Here is a 14,839-nt window from a genome sequence, read left to right on the forward strand (position 1 = left end):
CCAAATCTGAATATAGGAATTAGCCATATAACTTATCTGGCTAACTCAGTTCATCCCCGGAATATGTCTGGACCACCCCTGACTAATTTGGTCAAATTCTAGCTAGCTAAATAGTTAACCGGCTAGAATTTAGCCGGATAAATGCCAAATTTTCATTTAGTCGGATAACTTCTTAGTTATCCAACTGAATGTGTTTGAATATGGACTTCTTTGTTGATCTTCAACAAGTAGCTGATGCACTGAGGAGCACCATTATTCATAGCTCTATGAATCAAAGTTAGTATTTTAAAGATAACTCTCCACTCAATCGGTAACCAGTGTAGTGAAGACAAAATAGGCGTGATATAATCAAAACAACATGATCCCAAGCTGCCAAATTCTGAATGATCTGTAAGGCTTGTAACGTAAATAAAAAAAAGACCTGTGAATTCAATTACAATAGTCTAATCCTGTCAAAAACAAGGCCTCTAAAACTGTATGGAATCATTTGGGTGAAAAAATGGTTTAAGACTCCAAAGCATTCTTAACTTGAAAAAGGAGTCCCGCACTACAGTTTTAACATGAAATCTGAAGGACAATTCCTGCTCAAAAATAATTCCTAAATTCCATACCTCACTAACAACTGGAATTACAGAATCTTCAAAATGAAATTGGTTCAGCAGATCTACTTAGCCTAAAAATCTCAATCTTTTCTATATTTAACTCTAATCTGTTATTGGTTAGCCAGGTGCTAATAGTTTGAAGTTAGATTGTGATTATACCTAAAGTTTTTTTCATATCCAATGTGATGGGGAAAAAATTGAATACCATCTACATATATTCTGTACTGTAAGCCTAGGCCTGACAGTAGCTTGCAGATTGGTCTGAGATAAGGAAGGCAAAGAGAATTTGAAAAGAAGCTTGCCATCAAAACAAAAACTCATAATAAAACCTTTTTCAGGTACATTTGAAGTAAAAAGCATATGAGGGAGTCAATTGGACCATTAGATGATCAAGGGGTAAAAGGGGCACTTAGGGATGACAAGGCCATTGCAGAGAGACTAAATGAATTTCTTCATTGAGAAAGATGTAAGAGATACCCATGCCAGAAATGATTTCCAGAGAGTTTTGCTCTCTGACTCTACCTGCTGGTAGGGATACACAACCCACTTTTCTGGACTGATCTGGGTATGTTCAGGAACTCAGCTTAACTGAAAGATGTACTAGGGCAAACTGACAAATTAAAGAGTAGCAAATCACCAGGAACAGATGGCATAGATTCCAGAGTGCTAAACAAACCGAAAAATGAAATTGTGGACCTGCTATTCATAATTTGTAAACTATCATTAAAATTGTTTATGGTATCTTGTGGTAACTTGGGCAGTTGTGGCTTGGGAAACAGCCAGTAGGAGAAAGGAGGCAGACTCTAGCTGTTTCCTTATGTGCAATTTTATTTACAGTGAAAAGCAAAACAGAAAATAATGCAGCTTACCTTGCAGTTCTGGAAACACTCAAACATTAAATATAGTGGGCCCAATATTCAAAGCACGTTCAGTGCTATTTAGCTGGATAAGTGGGACTTATCCATCTAAGTAATGACCCCTAAATTTGCACCTACACTCAGCGGCTGCCACTTAGTCATATAAGTACCTTATACGGCTAAAAGTTACATGTACAAAAAGTAGGCATGTACTGGGCAGATCAGAGGCAGCGCGAGTTGGACATATAGCTTATATGTCTAACTACCGATATTTGGAGTTAGCCGTATATGTGTATTCTAAGTTTAGACGCCCCATAGAGAGGTCTAAACTTAGATGGGCAGATGTATCCAACTAGGTGCATGCATATACATGTATAATCAGCGGTTTTGCCGTACCGCTGAATATATGTTGTAACTTAGCTGGATTAGTCAAATCCGGCTAAAATACTTAAACAGCCAGCACTGAATATCAAGCCTAGAAGGTCTTTGCATACATTTGGTTTCTGCCTGCTCCCCTGGGCCTCTCTAACCCTTCTAGGCCCTGAATCCTTATAGTATGGTGAGGGAAGGCTCCCTTCACCCAGAATCTCTTGCAGGGCTGATCCTTAAGGAAGACAGGGCCAGATAGTTGAGGCCGGTCCCTTATGGTGGTTTGAGGGAGTTTCTGGTACACTCCCTCACATACCTGAAGACTGGAGGGTTGCCAATGTAACACCAATTTAAAAAAAAAAGGATCCAGAGGTGATCCAGGAAACTACAGACCATCTGATGTCTGTGCCAGGCAAAATGGTAGAAACTATCATAAAGAACAAAATCACTGTATATATAGATAGGCATAGTTTACTGGAACAAAACCATAATGGATTTAGTGAAGGCAAGTCTTGCCTCACCAATCTGATACTTTTTTTGAAGGTGTAAATAAACATGTAGATAAAGGTGAGCCAGTTGATATAGTGTATCTGGATTTCTGGAAAAAATATGATAAAGTCCCTCATGAAAAATTTTAAAATAGCTGTGTCCTGGATTGGCTACTGTTGGAAACAGGATACTGGACTTGATGGACCTGTGGTCTGACTGAGTAGACTAAGTCTGCTTCCCTATGTGTGCTTCATGCAGCTCAGTTTACTAATTTTGCGCCATGGGATTGGAATCCCCCCAAGCTAGGATAAAACAAGAGGGATAAATCAAGGCGGATGGGAAAATGGAGGGTAAAAAGAGAAGAGATGGAAGACACAGCCTTGGTGCGGAGGGTGAAGGTGAAAGATAAGGAAAGGGTAGATAATATATTGACCTGGAGATGGGGAGAAACGTTTAGAGAAATGGGAGCGGGCAGTAGATGGGTAAAAAGAAGCAGGAGCAGCAGAATGCCTTTTAGTTGGGAGGGACAAGCCAACTAAGCTCTACCCCTTCCCCACCTCCTCCCTCTGTCCCCTTATACCCCGTCGGGCTCTCTCTCTGCCCCACTATTCCCACACCATTCCCTTTCTCTCTCTCTTTCTCTATCCAACTCCCACTCTCTCACTTTCCTACATCTCTTCTCACGCTCTCTTCCTTTCCATCCTCCCCCATTGAATCAGCAGAGGCTGGAGGAGGACAGCGGTGGCGTCTTGGGCCATGTCCTCCTCATCTTCTGCCACCTGGCCCTATTGCAGCTTTGAATCGCGTGGCTGAACAGCGCGAGAACATAAGAACCGCCATACTGAATCAGATTTAGTGCCCATCAATCCCAGAATCCTGTGTCTAGCAGTGGTAATCTGGGTTACATGTACCTGGCAGGATCAGAAATAGCTTATGTCCAGGGATATGCAATGGCTTTCCCCCACGTCTATCTGATTACTAACAGTTTATGGACTTTTTCTCCAGGAACCTTTTCTTAAACCCAGCTATGCTGTCTTTACCATATCCTCCAGCAATGAATCCTAGAGCTTAACTGCGTTGAGTGAAAAAATATTTTCTCTGATTTGTTTTAAACGTGTTACTTAGTAACTTCATGAAGTGTCCCCTAGTCTTTTTATTTTTTGAAAGAGTAAACAACTTCACTCGTTTCACTCCACTCCTATTTTACAGATCTTTCATATCTTCTCTCAGCCACTTCTCCGAGATGAAGAGCCCCAACCTCTTTAGCCTTTCCTCACAGGGAAGTCATTCCATCCCATCTCCATTAAATTGGTAGCCAATGCAAACCATATATAAGATGGGTGTAATGTGGTCATACCAGCCAATACCGAACAAAATGCAATGACCAGTATTGCACGAAGTAACTTTTAAACCAGTGTGCACATGCAATTGTGCATGCATTTGTCGGCCCACACCCAGGGAAGTGGCTATTTTATAAGATATGTGCATATATGCACACATGTTATAAAACAGCCTAGCCACATGCACATGTACACTCAATTTTAAGTGGGCGTGTGCCTGTGCGCGCATATTCCACTTCTACTGTGAAAGTGGGAGGATTTTAAAAAGGAATGCACGCTAACGCATTTGCCAGTTTTACCAGTTCATTCCCAGTTCTCCCAGTTAACAGACAGGTCCTCCAACACCCCCCCCCCCCCCCCCGGTTTGATAGCCTGAATAGTCCCCAGTTACCTCAGACCATTTAAACTCCTCCAACTCCTTGGGGTTGGTTTTTTTTTTTACCTACACTTCATCCATTGCAGAAATAAAGTTACTTGGCAGGGGCCCTCAGCACATGCCAGATCTGGTAAATATTTACATGCAAATTTCTGGTTAAAGTCTCGAAATGCCCATGTACCACCCATACCCTACCCAGACCATGCCCACACCCCGCCCTTTTTTGAGAAATTCTGAGATGTGCGCACAGCGGCATTTATGTGTGTATCCGAGCAGCTATTAAAATCCACTTGGTGAGCATGAGCTCAACATATTTGCGCATCTAAGAAATGTAATAAATTGGTGAAGTAAGTCTTCCTTTGTTTGGCTAAATTCATGTTGACTTTGTCCCATTAAATTATGTCTATCTATATTGTTCATTGATTTTGTTCTTTAGAATAGTTTCAATCATTTTTTCCAGCACTGACATCAGGCTCACTGGTCTATAGTTTCCTGGATCACTCCTGCAACCCTTTTAAAAACTGGCATTATATTGGCCACCTTCCAATCTAACCCTCCAAGCTAGCTTTTAATGATAGTTTATAGATTACTAAGGTCTGTAATTTCATTTTTCAGTTCTTTCATCACACTGGGATGTATACCATCTGGTCCAGGTGATTTGCTGCTCTTTAGTTTGTTAATTTGCCCTAGCACATCTTCCAGGTTCACTGAGATTTGTTTCAGTCCCTCTGAATCATCACCTTTAAATATCACTTCTGGCATGAGTATCTGACTTACATCTTCCTCAGTAAAGACCAAAGCAAAGAATTAATTTAATCTCTTTGCCATGGTCTTGTCCTCCCTTAGTGCCCCTTTTACCCCATGATCATCTAATGGTCCAAATGACTCCTTCACAGGCTTTTTGCTATGATGGAGGTAGATTAGAGTGATAAGAGGAGAAAAATGTGCAGCCAGGAGATAGAGTTCTCCAACCAGCTCAGCAAGAGGAGTTCTGGCTCAGTGCTAAACTCTTCAGTATATAGTAAAAGGCTGCAGTTTGTAAACTTGGAGTGCAGCTCTAAGCAGGATGAGGCTAGTGTAGTACCCTGTCAAATGGTATCAGTGATGGGATCCTGTACATAGAAACATAGAAATGACGGCAGAAGAGGACCAAATGGCCCATCCAGTCTGCCCAGCAAGCTTTCACACTTTTTTTTCCCTCTCACATACTTATCTGTTTCTCTTGGCTCTTAGTAACCATTTTTATTCTATTTCCCTTCCACCCCCTGCCATTAATGTAGAGAGCAGTGTAGGAACTGCATCTAAGTGAAATAGCTTAATTAGTTAGGGGTATTAACCCCCGCAATAAGCAAGCTACACCCATGCTTATCTGTTTATCCAGACTATGTAATTCAGTCCTTGTTGGTTGTTGCCTGAATATAGATCCACCTTTCTTCATTCCCCCCTGCCGTTGAAGCAATGGACAGAGGGATAGCACTGGGAAAACTGCTTCCTTCTTGAGAAAGTAAGTATACTGTGTACTGAGTAGGATAGTTAGAATTAAGTGATTATTATCTGTATAGTTCCAGTCAAGGTGGCTCTTCTTGTCTTACACTTAGCAAGCCTAGCTAGCGCATGAACCACTTGATATAAGAGCAGATAATGAAAAGAAATGACACAGACAATCTAGTGAGGAGTGAAGAGTAGGCTATCTTGCTATTTTCAGCATGGTTCGGTGGTAAGAAGCAGATCAAACAATCCACCTCATTAATCTTTACTTATCAGTTCTGATAAAAGAAACAAATGCACTCACACAAGACCCTGGGCTAAGCAGAAAACTGGAGCAGGCATTGCAACAGTGTAAAGCTCCACTGAGCAAGATGGCCTAATAACACAGTTCTAAATCATTGCGTGTATGAAGCTTGGCTTTGAGAACACCACCTCCCACCTCACAACCAAATTTCTTATCAATGGAAAGGGGTCGAGGACATCTTATCTGCTTGGTAGAAACAAGTTGTAAGCAGTGATACATTTTTTAAGAGAAAAAAAAATAGTTAAAAGATCGGAGCCAGCGGTGGCTTCCACCTTACACTCCAGCAGCAATGGGGAAAAGGAAGCGAGTTAAAAAAATATTCCAGGTCAGCGACAAAAAAATTCCAAGTCAGTAACCTGGCAGAAAATCACCACTGGTTGTAGGTGATTTTCAGAAGAGAAATTTTCAAAAGCCATTTACCCATGTCTGAAAACTATTTTAAATAAATTATATACTCACCCTGTAAGTGGGTAAAAGTACCATTTGCACGGAGGATCAATATTATGCATACATTTACCATGGGAAAAGTAGAAGGGCTCAGAGGTAGGTTTGGGTTGGAGTAGGCAAGGACATGATCAGGTTTACTCACACCAGACCCTTGCCTTCTTGAGCACCCTGCCTCTCTGAGCAGCTACTGGAGACAGCATCACAGCTTTACAGGAGCTCTCTAAAATGGTATTTCCTACAGGAAAATAAAAGTGCTGGGTTTTTAAAAAAAATATTTTCCTAACACCCCAGTTTGACCTTAACAATGACCTATAATTATGCTGAAGATTTAGAAAACTGTCAGTTACCCATGGAACAGGAAGAACGCTTTTTTTTTTTTTTACCTGTTTCAATAATAGTTGGAAATAATGTTTAAAAAAGACTTGATAGAAGAAACAGAATAGAGAAAAGGGGAACACGAGAAAAGTATTAAGTACACAGTAGTAGCCTGAACTATTTATATTAGTGAAACCCCACCCCAGGGGACTTCCTACACTCCAGTGGGGCCATAGAAGATTTAATAGTCTCTTCAGGGCTGGAACCACTCATGGCTACCTTTACCATTATTCTCGTTCCCCCAGAGTCAGGATCCTTTGTTGGTTGGTGGGGGGGGGGGAAGATTTACTTTCAAGGCACAGAGTGCTAGGGGGTGATCCTTTGTACCATCATTCCGGTCCCTGGGAGAGGGTTTTGCCTCATTGTGGATGCAGTATGTGCCAATAACCACACTGGAGTCACTTGGTTAGTGTCCCAAATTAAAAGCCTTTACCGTTGCAAAACGTCAGATGAGAATAGAACTCAATCCACAGCACTACATGATTTCTTTGTCTGTTACAGTCTCTCTCCTCAATCTGTGCAGGAATCTCTAAAATAGGGCAAGGGACACATCCATCCTCCAGGGCTCAGCTAAGTAGAGGTCCCAGGAGGGCAGGGAATCCTTTAGCCGGGTAGAAAACTCCTTTCCGAAACTGGTAAAAATGAAACAATAATGTTTCTGCACAGAGTCCCAACTCTCTCTCCCCAGTGTGAAGACTCCAGATGGGTGTCCTCAGTGTTCTCAATTATTTCTTTACTCACACTTAACTGGGTTTCAGTATTCTCTTGGTTTAGACCAATCCCTGATGGGAGGGGTTTCAGGCTGGAACAAACAGCTCTAGTTCTTCCTTCTGAAGGCAGCTAAAACCTCCTCCTAGATCTTTTTTAAAAAAAAATCTTCTTTCCCTGCAACTGATATAAACACTGGAAGGTCCTGACATCGGGTCACCACCCTCCTCTGTCCTCGTTGAGGGCATAGAGGGTCAGGTCTTCCCTAAGTGGGCAGCCCCAGACACAGGGTTCCCCATGCCCTGAGCCCAGAAGGTTCACAGGGTTTCACCAGGCTTCCTACAACTAAAAAGTCTCTTAAAAGCCCAAAAAAAAAGCAACCCAAGATCAGTCCTTACCCACCAAAGAATGAACAGGCAGGGCAGATCTCTGACCCAACTCAAAAACTTCCAGCAGGGTTTGCTAGTCCTAAGAACAGGCCCAAAATCAAATTTAGGCCAAAGCTCCTACACTCCTCCTATAACTTCACAAGCAAGCTACCCTACCCCCAGATCTCCCAGGACAGAGCTGCTTAAAAAGTCTCTCAAAGGTGTCAGCCATTCCAGCGACCCCAAAGGGAGGGGCTGTGTATGAATGGTGCCGCCCCCCTCATTCACTAACTTACACTGCATTAGCTAACCTATGATGTACCCAGGGCTTACTTGTAATGTGATATAGGATCCATTAGATTAGGAATAAGGTAGTAGCCAGTGAAATTAAGGAGAGCAGGGAGAAATTGATTATTGTAGGTTTTCCAGGAAAATCTTAAGAGAAATTTTGACATACATGTATAGACTTCCCAGGGAAAAGAGATGGACTCAGACATAACAGGCATCACCAGGATGGTGTACAAAGAGGAAGTCCTGATTTTAGGTAATGACAGTCTAGTGGATGTAGACTGGAGCATACCTGCTGCAACATCAGTAGGGACCTTCGTTTTTAGTTTTTATTTTATTTTTCATGGAACATTCAATGCTATAATAAAAAAAAGTCAGTGGAAAAATGACTTTTCCACTGATTTTTCTCCTGTTTGTTATAACAAAGACATTTTTCCACTGACTTTTTTTTTGTTATAACATTGAAATTCCCAGGGGAAATATTATAAAAACTAAAAACAAAGTCCCTAAACATCAGCTAAATGAGGAGAGGTCCTGGATATCCTGCAAGGGACATTTCTCAGGCAACTAAAGAGCCCAGGAGAAGAGAGAGGATACGGTGGATTTGATACTGACAAATGGAGACAGTGTCACTGACCTCATAGTGAAGAAACATTCAGTGATCATTGTACTATGTGATTCAATATTAAACTCTGACCAGAACTAAAATATACTAAGATTTGGGTCTTAGATTTCAGGAGGACTTTCAAGATGAATTAAATTCTGGCCTCTACAGCAGGGATTTGCTATGATGAAGATAGACTAGAGTAATAATAGGAGAGAAATGTGCAGCCAGGAGATAGGGTTCTCCAACCAGCTCAGCAAGAGCTAATATTAAAGCAACAGAATTGCAGGGCTTATGAGGTACAGAGAAGGCACTGTGGGTTAATCTGGAAAGAGGGAATGGAACATCTATTTATATTGGTGTAATATACAGAGTTCTATCACAGAGGGGTAGATTTTCAAAGGGTTACGCGCGTATCTTATAAAATCCAGCGTACTTTTGTTTGCGCCTGGTGCGCAAACAAAAGTACGCGCTCGCGCTTTTTTATAAAATGTGCCCCAGACAGAACAAACGGATAGAGATTTAATGGAGGATATTTATAAAATTGCAGTGAAAGGGGAGGCGCTATTACTAGGGGATTTCAATCTGGCAAATGTTGATTGGGACATCCCGGCTTCAGTGACTTCTAGAAGCAGGGAAATCCTGGATTCTCTGCAAAGAGACTTGCTCTGTCAACTGGTAATAGAAGACAGAGATACTGGACCTGGTGTTTACCAATGGGGACAATATTTCTGATGTTGTAGTGGATGATCATCTGGGATCCAGTGGTATGGCTCAGTATTAAAAGAAAAATGAAGGTTCATTCAAAGTGAGGGATCTAGGCTTCAGGAAAACTAATTGTGTTAAAATGGGGGTGTACCTTATGGAGTCATTAGCTAGATGGGAAAATCTAGGGGACAGTAGAAGATGAATGGGTAAAACTAAAAAGCAACTAACCTTTTTGTTAGGAAAGTAAATAAAGGGAAAAAGAGACTGCTATGGTTTTCTAAAGAAGTAGCTGAAAAGGTAAGGGAGAAAAGGTTAGCATTCACAAACTACAAGAGATCACAGAAAGAGGAAGATAAGCAACAATATCTGTAAAAACTAAGCTGGGAACGTGGTCAGATTGCAAAAATTAAAATGGAAGAATTTTTTTTTAGATATCTTAGTGAGAGAAGGAAATGCAAATGTGCCATTATGAAATTCAGAGATGAAGGGGAGGAATATGCAGAATATGCTAAAAAAAAGCAAAATTGCTGAACAAATATTTCTGTTCGGTGTTCACTACAGAAGGACCATGAGCAGAACCACTAAACCAAACACAAATAAAATTAGAAGCGAGGTAAACCTAAACTGATTTTCAGAAAAGTTGATAAGGTGATGGGGATGGATGGGATACATCTAGTCCTGGGGGAATTCTGCGCTACTGCAGAGGGCAGAATTTGCGCCAAATTCTGTGCAGAAAATAGCAGAGGAGACCCCCAGCATACCGGGAACAGAGCGCGTCCCACGTGTGCCGCGGGACGCGCTCCATTCTTGGTGAAGATGAAGGCCCCCGTGTGCCATGAATGGGGCGAAGATGGAAGGCTCCGGTGAGAGAGAACGTGTGTGTGTGTGTTTGAGAGAGGAGAGGGGAGGGTGAGAGAGAGTAGGAGGGTGTGAAAGAGAGCATGGGAGGTAAGAAAGCGGGGGGGGATGCTTGAGTGTGGGTTTCAGAGAGAGGAAGCCTATATGAGGAGATTGTGAAGGAGTGTGTATGTGTGTGAGAGATTGGGAGCTCGTGTGTATGAAAATGAAATCGTGTGTATGTGAGGGTGCTAGCCTGTGTGAAGGGATTGTGTATGTGTGAGACAGAGCCTGTGTGAACGGGTGCGTGCGAGAGAGACATAGGTAGCCTGTGTGAGGATGATTGTGTGAGAGAGAAAGGGAGCTTGTGTGGGTGTGTATGCATGAAAGAGGGCCCTGTATGAGGTGATGTGTGTGTGTGTGTGTGTGTGTGTGTGTGTGAGGGAGCCTGTATGAGGGTGTGTGTATGTGTATTAGAGAGAGGGAGCATGTATGTGAGAGAGGGAGGGGCAGAGGGAGCCTGTGTGAGGGGCAGTACTGAGAACGGGGTCAAACTCTGGGACTGGCAATAGAGTGGAAGGGGTTGAGCCTAGAGGTGGAGGGGAGAGATACTGGCAGGTGGAGAAGTTGGGGCCTGAAAGGGCAAAGTGGCCAGGGGAGTAGGAAGAGCGAGTGGAAGGGACACTCTTACAGTGAATTTCTAGGGAAATTCTGCTCAAAATATTTAAAATTCTGCATCTTTAAATAATAACTTGTTTCTGTATTAATTTAAAATGTAATTACTTAAAGACTCACAATTACCCCCTGTCATCGACCACTGAATCTTCTTGTAAGATATGCTAACCACAATGTATCCAAAAATCCCCACACCTCAATAATTAACATTCAATAGCGCAATTCATTATATGACCTTCATACTAGGCATCATAGTGTGGTAATCCATACCATTTTGTCACTCTGCCTTATGCTTAATCATTGGTCAGTCCTTTTTTTTATAATATTTTTTCATGTGCAAGTGCTCCGTGTATTAAAACTTTCACTATAAGATACTTCAGTATTTAAACTTTCTTCTCAATACTTATCTTGAGATGACATAGTTTCTTTGCATATTATAATTGCAGCCCGAGTCTCTCCAAACCGATGGTCCTTAGCAATATGACCAATCTCACATTGCCTCACCGTGTCTGTGCCCGACACTGTACAGGGTTTCGGACGTCATCGTCCTTCCTCAAGGGCAAAGATTCATTTCAGATGCACAAAAAACGCTGAGAGCCATTATGAACCTGAAATGAATCTTTGCCCTTGAGGAAGGACGATGACGTCCGAAACCCTGTACAGTGTCGGGCACAGACACGGTGAGGCAATGTGAGATTGGTCATATTGCTAAGGACCATCGGTTTGGAGAGACTCGGGCTGCAATTATAATATGCAAAGAAACTATGTCATCTCAAGATAAGTATTGAGAAGAAAGTTTAAATACTGAAGTATCTTATAGTGAAAGTTTTAATACACGGAGCACTTGCACATGAAAAAATATTATAAAAAAAAGGACTGACCAATGATTAAGCATAAGGCAGAGTGACAAAATGGTATGGATTACCACACTATGACGCCTAGTATGAAGTTCATATAATGAATTGCGCTATTGAATGTTAATTATTGAGGTTTGGGGATTTTTGGATACATTGTGATTACTTAAAGACTGCCATGTAAATTGTGTTATTTTGACCAATATAAAGTTTGCAGAATTTTGCAGAATTTTAAATTTTTGTGTGCAGAATTTTAAATTTTTTTGCAGAATTCCCCCAGGAGTAGATACATCCAAGGGTATAAGGAATCTTGGAGATGTCCTGGCAGCTCCACTGGCTGACCTTTTCAATGCTTCTTTAGAGTTGGGAGTAGGTCCAGAACACTGGAGACAAGTGGATGTGGATCCTATTCATAAAAGTGGAAGTAAGGAGGAGGCTGGGAACTACAGGCTAATTAGTCTGACCTCTATGGTGAGCAAATCAATGGAACTGCTGCTAAAACAGAGGATAGTGCAGTTTCTGGAATCCAATGGATTGTAAGATCCAAGGCAGCATGGTTTTATTAGAGGTAGATCTTGCCAGATGAATCTGATCAATTTTTTTGATTGGGTCACCAAATAGATGGATTAATGGAGAGTGCTAGATGTAGTGTTCTTGGATTTCAGTAAGGCCTTTGAGAAATGGTTCCTCATAGACGTCTTATAAATAAATTGAGTGCCCTTGGTATGGGCCCTAGAGTGAATGACTGGGTTAGAAAATGGCTGAGTGGGAAGTGACCAAAGGTAGTGGTAAATGGAGTTTACTCCAAGGAGAGGGGCATTAATAGCGGTCCTTGGACAGATTCTTTTCAACATTTTTGTGAGTGACATAGCCGAAGAATTGTTGGGAAAGGTTTGTCTTTTTGCTGATGATACCAAAATCTGCTACAGAGTAGATAGCCGGCAAGGTGTGGAAAACATGAGGAGGGATCTAATGGAGCTTGAGAAATGGTCTAGGGTCTAGTAGCTAAGATGTAATGCATTTAGGATGCAAAAGCCCAAGAGAAAAAGTACAATATTGAAGAGGTTCTTCTAAGCATGAAAGAAGAGCAGGATCTGGGGGTGATTGTATCTGATGAATTTAAGGTGACCAAACAGGTGGACAAAGCAATGGTAAAAGCCAGAAAGATATTTGGCTGCATAGGGAGAAGAATAGTCAGCAGAAAAAGAAAGGTGATATTGCCCCTGTATAGGTCCCTGGTGAAACATTTGGAATACCGTGCACAGTTCTAGAGACCATACACCTTTAAAAGGATATTATCTGATTGCAGTCGGTCCAGAGGATGGCTACTAAAATGGTTAGTGGTCTTCGTTCTAAAGCATGTGGGAACAGATTCAAAGAGCTAAACATGTATACTCTAGAGAAGAGACATTTACATATGAACATAAGAAATTGCCATACTGGGTCAGACCAAGGGTCCATCAAGCCCAGCATCCTGTTTCCAACAGTGGCTAAACCAGGCTACAAGAACCTGGCAAGTACCCAAGCACTAAGAAAATCCCATGCTACTGATGCCAGTAATAGTAGAGGCCATTCCCTAAGTCAACTTGAATAATAGCAGTTAATGGATTTCTCCTCCAAGAACTTATCCAAACCTTTTTTAAACCCAGCTATACTAACTAACTGGGGAATTCCGATTAGTAGTCCAAGCTATTGTGTTAAGCCACCTCGATTATTGCAATTCCCTTTATATAGGGATACTGAAGTATTTGCAGGAAGTTTGCAGTTTGGTTAATTTATAATCTTCCCTGGGATATAAATGTGAAACTTTATATGAAAAGTTTACATTGGTTCCCGACTGCAGAGCTGGTGCAGTTTAAGATTTATTCAATCTTGCACAAGATTATTTTTGCGGAAGCTCATTGTTGAAAAGTAAAACTTCATAATTATGTTCCTGCAAGCCTGCTTCATTCACAGTCTTAAAAATTGTTAGAAGTGCCAAGTTTTAAAGATTATTCACTTATTACAAGAAAGCAATCTTTCTCATTGGTAGCAACTTTACTTTGGAATAAGTCTACCTCCCCACTAGAAATATGTATGGAGGTAGACTAAAGTTTCACAAGAAGGTCAAGCCAATGTTATTTATCCAGACATTTGGGTAGACAGGATAATTCTACTCATGTATTTTATTATTTTTGCATTTAATTGTTAATGTCTGTTAATTTGTAAGTTTTAATAATTATTATTTTTTTGTATTTTATTATTTTTATTACTGTTGTATTATGTATGTGAAATTTGTAATCTGTGGTGAACTTGTAGTGGAATCACGGAACAGAAGACTTGCAAATAAATAAATATCTCAAACATTTCCATGCACAGGAGGGAACCTCTTTCAACAGAAATACCTACAGTACCTGAATGTAATCTGCTTTGAAAAGCAGAATATAAATTTTGAAAACAAAAGAAGAAAGGAAGCTCTAGAACAAGAGGTCACGGGATGAGGATGAACGAGGGTAGACTCAGGAGTATTCTTAGGAAATATTTTTTTACAGAGAGGGTAGTAGATGCATGGAATAGCCTCCAAGTGGAGGTGGTGGGGACAAAAAGGGTATCTGAATTCAAGAAATCAGTGAATAAATACAGGGGATCTCTAAGGAAGTAATGGGAATCGTAAAGCTAAATTAGTTGGGCAGATGGGCAGACTAGATAGGGCATGTGGGGTTTTTTTTTCTGCTGTCATGTTTTTATGTGTGATAGTGTTGAGATGGGAATCCAAAAGCTGAATGGTACAGAGGAACTTTGGTCAGCAATAAAAGACAGCACAGAAAAAATGATAAATCTCTGTGTAAGGCAGAGGAAAAGGAGGTGATGGGTCATGTAGTTTGGGAAGGGAGATTGTGGGCCAGTCCTTGATTTCTGACAACCTCATCCTAATGCATTATAGTGCCTGCAGCAACGATTCCAAATGGTAGAAAGAGGGATTACAGATGCTACAATACACTGGCATGTAATTTCAAGGACACACAATAAATATTGCAAAGACAATGTGTATTATTGCCAACACTATATTTTACCATTAAACTTGTATAGCCATGCTAAAGACCAGGACTGGCTGGAAGTTTACGTCTCTTGGCTACTCTGTAGATCTAGGTTTGTACTTATAATTCCCAT

General features: G+C 41.1%; 1 protein-coding gene across 1 annotated transcript in view; it reads right to left on the reverse strand.

Moving 5' to 3' along the window:
- The window catches only part of USP43 (ubiquitin specific peptidase 43), a 629,533-nt gene that overhangs the window by 172,856 nt on the left and 441,838 nt on the right, over positions 1-14,839 (reverse strand). The gene's annotated exons all lie outside the window — the stretch shown is intronic.

This window comes from Rhinatrema bivittatum, chromosome 4, assembly GCF_901001135.1.
Source record: "Rhinatrema bivittatum chromosome 4, aRhiBiv1.1, whole genome shotgun sequence".
Taxonomy (NCBI): Eukaryota; Metazoa; Chordata; class Amphibia; order Gymnophiona; family Rhinatrematidae; genus Rhinatrema; species Rhinatrema bivittatum.